The sequence below is a fragment of the Equus asinus genome, chromosome 8 (genome assembly GCF_041296235.1).
Source record: "Equus asinus isolate D_3611 breed Donkey chromosome 8, EquAss-T2T_v2, whole genome shotgun sequence".
NCBI lineage: Eukaryota > Metazoa > Chordata > Mammalia > Perissodactyla > Equidae > Equus > Equus asinus.
The window spans coordinates 4,450,406-4,463,917 of NC_091797.1; positions in this window are offsets into that span (position 1 = coordinate 4,450,406).

The window sequence follows — 13,512 nt, forward strand, 5'->3', positions numbered from 1 at the left end:
GAAATTCAATGACATTTAGTATCTTTAACACATGTCTATTTTCTGATTTGGCTTTAGTTATGGAGGTTTACATTCTCTACATGGCAGGAAATGAATCGATTCGTTTTCACATCTTTATTTGTTATTATGTGATGGTATATGCAATGTATTACACTTTAGTTGGAGTTGGTCAGAGAAATAGGAAAAGGGAAGTATCTCAAGTATTGGGTGTTTAATTTGCCGACATCACCTCCTATAAAAATTCCAACAACTCTGTAAGGAAGTGGCTACCTTCACATGTGTGTACTTGTGAAAAATTAAGATATGCAGCTTAAAATGTTGGCAATTTTTACAAATTTAGTAAGTGGTATTTAAGGTTTTATAAGAAAGAAAAAAGACCACACGTTGTACCTGAGACAGAATACGGCAAGTGTGGAAGAGCAGATCCAGGGTCTTACTCCCTCTTATATAAACATACAGTAAATGAAAATTATCCATGTACATTATATGGTTTTTTCTCAGAGAAAATCATATTAAGGCTTTTATTATCCTAGTTTCCATTAAATACTCTTAGAGGTTAGAAAATAGACATTTTTCAGATAAATCTATAATTTTTAAATGCCTTAAAAATCTGTTTCTTTTCCATTACACTTCCAAAATTTGCCCCATACTATTAAAATAGCTGCCTTATTCGTTTTTCCTCCAATTGTTACTTTCTAACTCATCACTCATGCTGCACCAGATATTATAATAAAATTATATGTGGTCATATAAATTACCCCCTTGTAATAAATATGCTGTATATATATATATATATTTATATAAATGTAAACAATACACATGCAAATAATCCTTAAGTGCTAGGCCAGTCGAAAAGCACTAAAAGTCATGGAGCAGCAGTCGTCAAAAATGACAGCGCATCAGAAGCTTCTGGAGGGTGTATTAAATTGCAGATTGATGGACCCCACCTCTAGTTTTTGATTCAGTGCACCTGAAGTTGCCCCAAAACTTTCACTTTTAAAAAGTTCTCAGATGATGCTGGTGCAGTTAGTCTGTGGACTACACTCAGAAAACCAATGCTCTAGAATACAAGTATCAAAACATGTTTCTTTAAAACCTCACTATTTTAAACCTGTCAAGCATTCAGTTTTCCTTTGGCTAGCTTTTATTTCAAAGCAGTTAGCCAGAATCCGTTCCTAAACGTTCTGCTGCAATTTACACACTTCACGTGTAAGTAAGTCATATTAAAATAGAAACAACAGAATGATGAGACCCCTTAAAAACTGGAAATATTCAGTGTAATAATCTAACTTTTTACACATGACAAAATGTGTGCTATTAATAGAGCTTTATTTCCTTCTAATTTTACTCCTAGAAATAAAGACTAGAATAACAAGATGCGTACTTAATTTGATGCACAATTGACTCTTCCTTCTTAAAAAAGATTTATTTACGAAAGAATTTGAATTTCTTTTCCTTTTGGAATTCACGATATTATAAATACCTGGGCTTTGTTGGGAATTTGATGAATGAAACACAAATGTGTGTACTTTCCTTTAGATCTATGAGTGAATTATGACCAATTTACCATATAGGATTGCCTCTGAATTTATTAGACATTATACATAGGGAAAAATTGCTCAAATTAAAATTTGTTTGAAGATTTTTCATGAATGTGATTCCAAATCTACTTCAAAGAGAAAGAGCTACTAATAAAAAATATATCATAAAATGTTCAAAAAGCTACAAGATCGACTGAGTATATCTATTGGCTACTCTTCCGAAAGGCTTGATATGACTATGATACAAATTATCACTACAAACTGTAAAATGATAAGGACAACAGTGTAAAGAAAAAACTTGAGCAAAGTTTATGAACAGAGTAGGCAAAAGAAGAAATATAAATAAATGGTCACTAAACCTGTGAAAACACATATTCTCACACTAATTGAGAAAGAGAAATAAAACAATGAAATAACGTTCAGAGGGTGTGAAGTACAATGGGAGAGCATTTTTCTACCTTTCAAACGGTCAACAATTAAAAATACAAATATTAATGATACCTAGCTCTGATTGACACCAGAGGGAAATAAAACACATTTTTAAAGGAGAATCTGGCAATATTTATTCAAATTGTACTTTAAATGCTTGTGTGTCGTTTTATTCCTACTTCAAACTTTTAGAAGTCTATCTTACAGCAATATGAGCACCAGTAGCATCAATACTCACACAAAGACACTCATGACAGGTTAATTTGTAAAGGGGAAAATAAAACAAAAAGGGAAACTGGAAAGAATATGAATGCCCATCGAATGGAAAAGATCGAATATATTATATGGCCAATAGACATTATGCAAGTATTGAAAATAACTATCTAACTGTCACATATATGGTTATATATATACATACACACATATATGCTCATACATACACAAATCATGAGGTGGGGAGAGAGAAGAAGAGATTGTTAATTCTATTCTTCCAACTTCAAACCTCAGCTAGAATATTATTATATCTCCTGTGTACTGAGAAATTTTTTTATGTTCAAAGTATCTTTTTTTTTGAAGAAGAAGAAGATTAACCCTGAGCTAACTACTGCCAGTCCTCCTCTTTTTGCTGAGGAAGCGTAGCCCTGAGCTAACAGCCGTGCCCATCTTCCTCTACTTTATATGTGGGACGCCTACCACAGTTTGGCGTGCCAAGCGGTGCCATGTCTGCACCCGGGATCCGAACCGGCAGACCCCGGGCCGCCTAGAAGCAGAACAGGAGAACTTAACCGCTGCGCCACCGGGCCAGCCCCTAAAGCATCTTTTTTCTTGCAAGACTTATATTCTTTTTTCATCTTTATCTTGTTCGATTAGTTAGCTCATTCTTGGATTATATTAATAATCATTTTTTTAATTTCCATACTCTTTTATGGAAATAATTTCTAATTCCTTCTCTTTCAGAGCATTCTGATCTTGCATTATGGGTAACAAATCCAGCTGTTCTATTGCTTCATCTTGATCCTCATCTCTGTGTCGGATTTCTTAAAAGGTCAGTATTTCTCGGTTGTCCCGCCCTATTTACAAATAAAAACACACCCGGACTGAAGTAGAGGGCTGCAGGAGTATTGTTCTCTACAGCTGTCTGTCTTGGTGGGCAGTGCCTTTGACGAGAGGCGGCTAAGCGGCCGGGTCTGCTGACACATGGCTTCAACAGACAGTGGGAGGGGACTCAGGAGGCCCCTGCAGACCCTAGGAAGTGTGAACCGCGCTGTATTTGCTGTTGAAGAGCGTTGCGGTGCTTTGTCTTGCTTCTCTCTCTGCCGTGGTTTTTGGAGGACCATATTGTCATGGAATTGAAATTCAATCCCTTGATGAACGACTCGGATTATTTTTTACTGTCCAATCCTGTCTTTCTTTATAGTCAAAGATCCTTCATTTAATATACATTTGCGGTTCCCTTATGAGAAATCTTACGTATCAATGGGGAATTTTTCTCTGCTTTTGTTTCTTCATTGACGTGATCCCACAAGCTGTTGAAAGACCTGAAATTTCTTAAAAGATCTCATCCCTTATGGCTCTCCTTCCAGTTTTTAGCACTTCTTCCACGGGACCTTCCACACGTGTGTTAGAGGCTCCAGTGCCCCCCCCCCCCCCCCCCCCCCCCCCCGGGCCCATTCCACAGGTGTCGCAGCTTCCCTGACAACTCACGGTCTTCCTTCTGAGGAGCTCTCCTTTACCTCTTTATAAGACAATACTCAGTCTAATTCTCTTTTTTCTAGCTTCTAACTTTGCTTTCTCCTCTCCTTACAGCCTTGACTTTATACTCCAGGTCACAAACATTTATTTTTGTCCTCTCATACTGATTCATATTATTTCTATTGTTTCCCTACGTAAAATGCTATGATTGCCTTTGGCCTCATAATCTTGATGCCAATCATTTATGGCTGATGTTTTGTTCAAGTTAACTCATGTCCTGCAAGCTGGAACTGTTCAGTGATGTTTATTGCACCACTCTGGGGAGGCCTGTCCTGTGTAAATACAATTAATTATGCATTGCTCAACAGTGCCCTGGGACATGATATTTGCCAAAACAATATTTATCCAGGGGCAACCCAACTTAGTGGCTGGCTGGGAAATACGTTTTTCACACTATTTTCCTAAGTGTTCTCTTCACCTAGCAAATCCTTAAGGCATGATTTGACTTTTATTGGTTTTTCATTGCCAGTACGCAATTATAAACTCTGGTGCCAATGTTGAAAGACATTTCTAATCCTACCTGGAAGTCAAGAGTCACCGAGCATTTCAATTTCACAGAAGTAAAAGGCTCAAAAGAGCTTGCAGGTGGCGAGATGGGATCCGAAGCCTCACACGGATACTGTTGTTCTTGACAGATTCTGCGTTTCCCACAGAACAGCAGGATCTTAAAGGGAAATTTTGCTAAGAAAATTGATAGAATAGATGTTTGATTTGTGAAATGAAGGAAAATATCCCTACCAACGAAAATGTAATACAAATATGAAAAAGGAACTGAACAGACCTGAGAGTAACAAGTCACTCGATATATTCTGAATGTAATTGAACTTATTGTATTCATGTACTTTCAGAGATAGACAGAATTAACCTTATTTTTCTGTGATTTCTGTCTGGCAGTTTGAAATCTGTGCCATTTTTGAAGCTTTTTTTTTAAAAAAAAATATAATCAAATTAAATAGTGACTGTGGGTGATTGCAGTCCACTCGACCTCAGCCCGTATTGGACGTAATTTAAGGATCATTAACCTCCACCCCTTAATTTCATTTCTTAACCTTTACTAATTCATTTCCACTCGCTGACTAGAAATCACCCTTGTCTGATTTTAAATCTTCTTCCCTCAGTTGTTCCACTCCACAGGGAGAGAGGGGGCCTTGTTCTATAAGAATTTGCGGATTTCCCAGAGGTGGCCCTCTGCGACAATTGCCTGTCCATCTGGGAGTGGTAGAATGATGTTTTTAGTGGTGATAAAACTGTGGTGGCATATTCAACTGTATGCATAAGAGTTTAATCATTTCATAATGTGCCTGAATTATCTTCAAAGATGAATGCCTTTTTTCCTTCTCCAGAAACTGATGGCTTCAGGTAAAAAGGCTTAGTCTGGCACAAAAGTCAGTTTGAAGCACTTTGGACCGCTTCCCAGATCTGCTGTGCCTCTTTTTTGTGCAATATGGTGACCTCAGCATTTTGTCTTTCAATATTTATTCTAAGAAAAAAGTAATTTTCATAACTAAATAAACAGTGATATCATTAAATTGGCAACATAACAGAAACATCTACATATATACTCTCTTCCCTTTTAAAATTGTAGATGGAAAAACACATCAGACAGCTGGGTTAACCAAACTTCATTTATAAAATTGAGAACATATAGATGGCTTTTCTCAAGATACAAAATATGTACGCTGTTACTTTTCATCTTTCAAATATAACTTATCATTGAATACCACAAAATTATGTCTATCAAATATTTGAGAAAAATGTGCTAAATTTAAAATTCAGTGAATTATACTTTGTTGAGAGCTTATACAACAAATGTTGCTGAGGGGGCAGGAAATGAAATACTGTTTAGTTAAAATATGTTGACATAGAAAACTGCTAGGTGCATTTCTTATGGGATGTTAGATTCATTATAAGTGGTTGGACTTTTAAGTTAGCGCTTTATTTGAGTTAGGTAGGTAAATAAAACCTGAAAATGTGAAAACAGAATGTATTTTTTAAGCTTTATATATTTTAAGTGCATTTCTTGTATCTGTGGTAAATTGAGCAAGTGAGAAAATACTTAAGTATTTACCACATACAAATGTGGCTCGTGGTACTGTGCCCATTACTCTGGAATCTAACAAGAAGCATGGGGTTTATTTCATTTTAAGGAGTTGATGTTGATAAAAAAAAAGAGAAAAAATGTGCAAAACTAAATTACAGTTTTAGCAAACAATTGATAGGAGTTTTTGTCATATGAGACGTAGAAATGGAAGTCTTGTGGAAAAAGGATGCATTGTAAAACTCTGGTCAGAATCTGTGCTCTGTCAATGACTCTGAACCAGAACCAATCACTTTTGATGAATAAAGTTCCAGCTTGAATGCTGTCCCCTCAAATAGGGCTTCCCTGCCCAAAAAATTGTCCACGAGGACATCTTTTTCACTTCTGAATTCTTAAACCACTTAGCCATCAAATTTTGTATATGTGCATAATAATGGTATATATAATTTACATACAATATTTTCTATTATTTGCATGTTTTTATGGATGCATTCAGGCCTCCTAATGTGACCGTAACCTTCTCACAACAGAGACCTTTTACGTTACATTCCTTGTTTACCCACCAGACAGCAGAGTGCATTATATGTAGTAGGCACTCGATAAGTGCGTGCCAATTAAACATGATATGCCTGGATTGTAGAAGGTGTGGTTTGTGGCATGTGTCCGGCCCAAAGATGCTTTAAGAGGCCTGTGCCACATGAACTCTCTCCAGACACAGATGATTAGACCTAGCTTTCTGGCAAATAATCCTTAGGCATCCCAATAGCCTGTGATGTCTAAGATAACACCTCAGATTCTGTCTATTGAGAATGTAAACTCAGCCACATAGAGAGGCTTATCATGAGTGATGAGCTGTGGATAGACCAGATAGGTCATAATAAAGAATCAGGGATGGACTATATTGAGCTGAAAGTAAGGTACCCAAATCGAGAGAAACAGGAAGAAGAAACAGATATGAAAGAGCAAGGAGTCCCAGAGAAATGCTGTCTTAGGTAGTAGAGGTTTTTGAGACAACAGTTTTAGTTTGCCAAGATTAGCTTGTGTTTCATTTTCTGCCTGAGAGGGTAGAAGATAGGTCAGAATATTCTATGTATAATTTGAGGGAAAAAGAATTCCTTCCAGTGATTTAGATGAGCAGATCTTGGATAAACCCCTCCCATTATTTGAGAATTATTGCTGAAATAGATAAGAATTAATGAGATTTCCTACAGCTCATCACTTAATTCACCAGAGCAGATAAATAAGGTAGGGCAGCTTCTTTCCTTAGTGAAAAAATAATATAGAAATTCAAAATAGACATATCCAGCCACTTTCTTTGCTTATCTACTTTAGATTGATAAATGTGACTTTAAACTTAATTTATATATATGAAATCAAATTCTGAAAATGATTTCCATGGATAAGAATAGAATGTAAATGCACAGAGTCTCACACCTTGCTAAGTTATCGCCATTGGCATTTCTTCTACTCACAATTGAACAACCACATCATCACGTACACTTCAAGTAGCTTTTGAAGTACTGCTTGAACTCTGAACACTCGAAATTAAAAGCATGAGATCTATTAACATTCTAAGTGGGTTTTTAAAAATAATGTATGTATTTTATTTGACTGGACAGTATTCTAACAGCTGCCCAATCATTCTGTGAACTAGGTTGATGCCAAACCAGGGTATTCCTGATTCAATAGCATTTAGATGACAAACGCATTCTTTCATAAAAATCATGAGATAAATTGCTTATAAAAAAGTTATGATGTTCTTAACACAATTCAAAGAAGAGTATCCGAATATGTCGAATTTACTTTAAGCTTTAAATGCCATTTCCAACATTTACATTTGAGGTAATGTTCAGTTTGTTAAACTCACCACTGGCCAGAATGTGTCAAGAAGAGTCATTTAAAGTGATAAAACTTTCGATTTAATTCTGCAAATATTTATTGGGCAATTACAATGTGCAAGTCACTGCATTGGACTCAGTTAAGAAGACAAGATGAAAAAGACAAGGTCTCTGCCTTACATTCTGTGAAGAAAATGTAAGCAACTTTATAAGCTTGTAGTTGTTATCTTCAGAATTAGCTACACACATCTTTCCTGAATTGCTATTATAGTTTTCAAGGTGTAAGCCATATTTTCCAAAACTGTGACTATCTATTGCTTCTCAAAAAAAGTAATTCATAGGAACTGGTTCAACAAGCTCCTTTGATTTTTCTGTTAAAGGAAACAAATCCATGAGACAGTTGTGGTAAAAAAAAAAAAAAAAAAAAAAAAAAAGCAATTCTAGAAGCCAGGAATTCTTGCTTGAGTTTTCATATCTTCCACATCATATTTTCCCTTTTTCTAAATCACTAGTTTAAGAAATGCAAAACCATTGCCTTATCAATCTGGAGAGGATGTTAAGGAGGGCTACTTAGGGGGTAATTGGGGAGGGTCAGCTTGGCAAGTAAAGCATTTTCGAGAGAGAAAAAGGGAGTTGGTGCCATTTTCAATGAAAAAGGAAAATGTTGCAGAGAAGTAACAAAAACCCTCTACAAAATAGGAACACTCTTTTGCTTTTTCTTCTCTAAAAATGTATGAGGTGAAGACATGGGAATTCTTTAATTTATGGGACTGCCCTCATTTCTGCTGTCGAGTCTTGGCAAGCCGGGATTCAGCACAGTGAAGGCGAGATATGTTATCACGGCCTTGTGTGTTGAATATGACTTGCAACATCTCTTTGTTTGGCTAAAATGCCCAGAGAGTTTAAAACAAAACATTAAAATAACCAAATTCTTACAAAAATGAACACTGCTTATTTCTTCACTAGAGTTTTCTATGCTACTTTCATTTTTTATATAACCCTGACCTTTATTCTAATACATAATATTGTCTTCAAGTAACATTAAAGAAAAAACTTTTAGGAGACATTCATTTAAAAAAATATTATAGTGAATATTGACAAACTGATTCTAAAATTTATAGAGAGGGGCAGAAGAACCAGAATAGACACACCAGTATTGAAGGACAAAGTTGGAGGACAGACGTGCCCTGACTTCAAGACTTACTGTAACGTTGCAGTATCAAGACCTTGTGGTTTGGCAAAAGAATAGACAAATAGATCAAAGAAACAGAACTGAGAGCCCAGAAATAGATCCATATAGTCAACTGATCTTTGATGAAGGAGCAAAGGCGACACAATGGGGCAAAGACAGTCTTTCCAACAAATGGTGCTGACAAAAAAAAATGAATCTAGACATACACTTTATATCCTTCACAAAAATTATCTCAAAATGGATCACAGCCATAAATGTAAAACACAAAACTGTAAAACTTATAGAAGATAATAGGAGAAAACCTACATGAGCCTCAGTACAGTGGTGACTTTTTAGATGTGACACTAAAGGCATGATCCACAAGAGAAATAATTTATAACTGGACTTAATTAAAACCAAAAATTTCTGCTCTATGAAAGATAATGTCAAGAATGAGAAGACAAGCCACAAATTGGGATAAAATATTTGTAAAACATACGTCTGATAAAAAACTATTATGCAAAATATACAAAAAACTCTTAAAACTCAACAATAAGAAGACAGACAACTCAGTTGAAAAATGGACCAAGATCTTAACAGACACTTCACCAAAGAAGAAATACGATGGCAAATAAGCATATGAAAAAATGCTCTATATCTTGTATCATCAGGGATATGCAAATTAAAACAATGAGATACCACTACACACCTATTAGGATAGTCAAAACATTGGCTAGAACATTGAACATCCAGAACATTGACAACAACCAATGCTGGTGAGGACGTGGAGCAACAGACACTCTCATTCGTTGCCATTGGGAATGCGGAATGATACAGGTACTCTAGATGGCAGTTTACTGGTTTCTTACAGAACTAAGCATATTCTTGCCATAGGATCCAGTGATTATGCTCATGGGTATTTACTCAAAGGATTAGAAAATGTATGCTCTCCCACATACCTACACATGGATGTTTACAGTAGCTTTATTCATAATTGCCAAAAGTTATGAATAACCAAGATATCTGTTGTGAAGGGTTGAGGTGGAGGGGAGAGATAAATAAGTAGAGCACAGAAGATTTTTATGGTAGTGAAAATGCTCTGTAAGGTACCATAATGATAAGTATATGTCATTAGGCATTTGTCCAAAACCATAAAATATGTAAAACCAAGAATAAACCTTAATGTAAGATAGACTTTGGGTGATTATGATATTTCAGTATAGGTTCTTCAATTGTAACAAATGTACCATTTTGGTAGGTGATGTTGATAATGGGGGCGACTACATGGATGGGGGGGCGCAAAGGATATATGGGAAATCTCCATACTTTTCCTCAATTTTTGCTGTCAACTTAAAACTGTTCTAAAAAATAAATTCTTAATAAAAACGTCACTTTAGATATTCAATGAATCAAAAATAAAGTAACACCAAATCAAAAATTATTATATTGTAGGGGTCAGCCCAGTTAAGTTCACACTTTCTGCTCTGGTGGCCCAGAGTTGGCTGGTTCGGATCCTGAGTGCAGACCTATGTACCATTTGTCAAGCCATGCTGTGGCAAGCATCCCACATATAAAGTAGAGGAAGATGGGCACAGATGTTAGCTCAGGGCTAGTCTTTCTCAGCAAAAAAAAAAGAGGAGGATTGGCAGCAGATGCTAGCTCGGGCTAATCTTCCTCGGAAAAAAAAAAAAAATGGTATTAGGGGCTGGCCCAGTGCCCAAGTGGTTAAGTTCTCGCACTCCGCTGCAGCGACCCAGGGTTTCGCTGGTTCCGATCCTGGGTGCGGACATGACACCGCTCGTCAGGCCATGTTGAGGCGGCGTCCCACATGCCACAACTAGACGGAGCTGCAACTAAGATATACAACTATGTACCCGGGGGGTTTGGGAAGATAAAGCAGAAAAAAGAAAAGAAGATTGGCCAAAGTTGTTAGCTCAGGTGCCAATCTTTAAAAAAAAAAAAAAAAAAAAAAAAAAGCAGTATAAAAAAAGGAAAAGAATATTATATTGTGTTAGTTAGTAGGACTGCCATAACAAAGTACTACAGACTGGGTGCCTTGAACGACTGTGATTTATTTTCTCTTGATGCTGGAGGCTAGAATTCAGAGATCAAGGTGTTACAAGGATTGGTTTCTTCTAGAACCTCTCTTCTTGGCTTGTAAGGTGACTGTCCTTTCCCTCTGTCTTCACATGGTCTACCTGTGTGTGTATCTGTGTTCTAATTTCCTCTTTTTCTAAGGACACAAGTCATATTGAATTAGGACTCACTCTACTGACCTCATTTCAACTTACTTACCTTATCAAAGACTCTACCTTCAGACACAGTTACATTTTGAAATGCTCAATGTTAGTGCTTCCACATCTGAATTTGGAGGGAGCACAAATCAGCCATAACAGATGAAATCTCTCTCTCTTTCTGCGGGTTAAGTTAATGTTTCACCTCAAGACGTCTTTCTTTATACCTAACACACACACACAAATTGTCTATTAATTAAAACCTCTCTTTTTTGTCCATTGAGGTGGAAAAGATGGTTTCTTTTCAGCCAATGTCAAAATCAAAGGTAAATATTATAATTTATAACAAAACGTCTAAGCATGACATATTGATCAAAATATTCTTATATATAATTATTCTGAATAAAACATGATTAAATAAAATTTAGATTCAAAAGTATATTTTTAGAATGTGCATTATGATCGAGTAATGTTCATCACAGCAGAGAAAAGATGGTTCAATTTAGGAAATATATCAACACATGTTTTTAAATAAACAAATTAAAGTTTATAAAACTGTTAGATTATACCACATGATGCTAACAAGTCATACAAAAACGTGGGTAGTCATTCTTAATTTCAGTTTCAAGTGAACAAGAAATAAAATGAAATAGTCTAAATATGCTAAAACTAATTATTCCAGCCAAAACCAGTCTAGTAACTGATACAAGAATAAAATCACAAGGATTGAAATCAGAAAAGAGAGAGGGATGCCTATGGTTTTTGTCGTTATTTAACTAAATTCTAGAATGATGGTGATGGTTAGGAAAACAGAGACAATTAAGATATTCTTAGTAAATCGTGAAGGGAGTGACCCCCATTTGATGGACTCTCTCCAGGGTGTTGGGTAATTACTGTGTCTGACTTTAGTTTCTTCTCCTAGTAGCCAGTTCTGGGAACCAGAAAATGACGTTATAAATTACAAGCATTCTACTTTATGATAACACTGGCAATTAGAAATAATTTTAAAATGCCATTTATAATAGTTGAAAAAATATAAAATAGCTAGAAAAATATACAGAAAATGTAGAGGGCCTGTATACACAACCCATAAAATTTTTAAAGTAACTAAGGATCTTTGAATTATATGGAGAGGCATGGTATTTTCCAGGATTTGAAGACAATATAAAAATATAAATATTTTTAAATTAATATAGAAATTTGCTGAAGTTATAGTTATAATTCCCAAACGCTTTATTGGAATTGGTAAAAATGATTTATAAGTTCAAAAGGAGGAATGCATTTCTGACACTTGTCAATTGATTTTTGGAATAAAACACAGTGTATTTAGACTTAAAATAATGCTAGTATAATGAAATCAATTACCATTGTAAAATCAAAGGTATACTTTCAAATATATTTCATATACATAATTGTGTATAACTGATTTTTTTCTAGAGTTTCATCAATTATGACTAATTCAATTAACCATTATTTTCTACTCATATTCTAGTCTTCAAGGCAACCAGTTATATAAATTCTTGTTTTCTAATATTTCATAATTTTACTTATAAAATTTCTTTTAAAAACTTTGTTTATAAGACTGTAAAATATTAGAGAAAATTAATTTATGTAACTCTTTCCAGTGAAGGCCCCAATTAAGGAAGACAGGAAATATAAAAGCTGTAAAATAATGCATTATTCATTTTCTCTGTATGGAAGAAGATCAAACCAAAATCATTAGATAATTATATCCAAAGGAAATTCTTATGAATATAACATGGACAAAAGGTTAATAGCCCAGTAAAAAAATATCTCCACATGAAAAATATTAAATGAAAATTTTGACAAAATGTTAAAAATGCAATCATTAGAAACAAATGAAAATATATAAAATGCTAAAAGGTAAACATTGCCTCATTTATATTTTGGAAAAAAAGATATTTTACTTTGTGTCTTATAATGACTTTATTCCAACCATACTTTATCTTTCATAAATCGTTGTAATAAAGAAAAGCTTACAAGACTTTTCTTACTATGCAGATATATACATAATTTGAATACCAGTAGGAATAATTATAAAAGATCAGTCTTGTTAGTATGTTTAATGCAAGTTGATGAATAATTCAATTTTCTGTGAAAAGTTCTATGCAAACATGCATATACCTATTGTAGTAATCGTAATCTCAAAGGTAAGAATTGCTTTGCATAGTAGATTGCAATAAACCCATTGCAATTAAAGTTCACAGGAGAATATTTGCAAACAAATGGCCCAGGTATCTCCATTCTTGATGAGATATGGAATGTGCACAGGTAAAATTAAAGCAGAACTTTTACCCCATTTGGCTAGTGCGTTTATACTGCTAGCGCAGTGAATCTGTGTTAAACTTATCCGTTATATTTAACCAAGTGCTTTTTGTCAACAATCTTTACAGTAAAACCATCTCAATAAGCACAATTGAAATGTATTGTTTCAATTCTATTTTCCTCCAAGGCTGAATCAAATTATTTGGCACATATTCTCTATTTC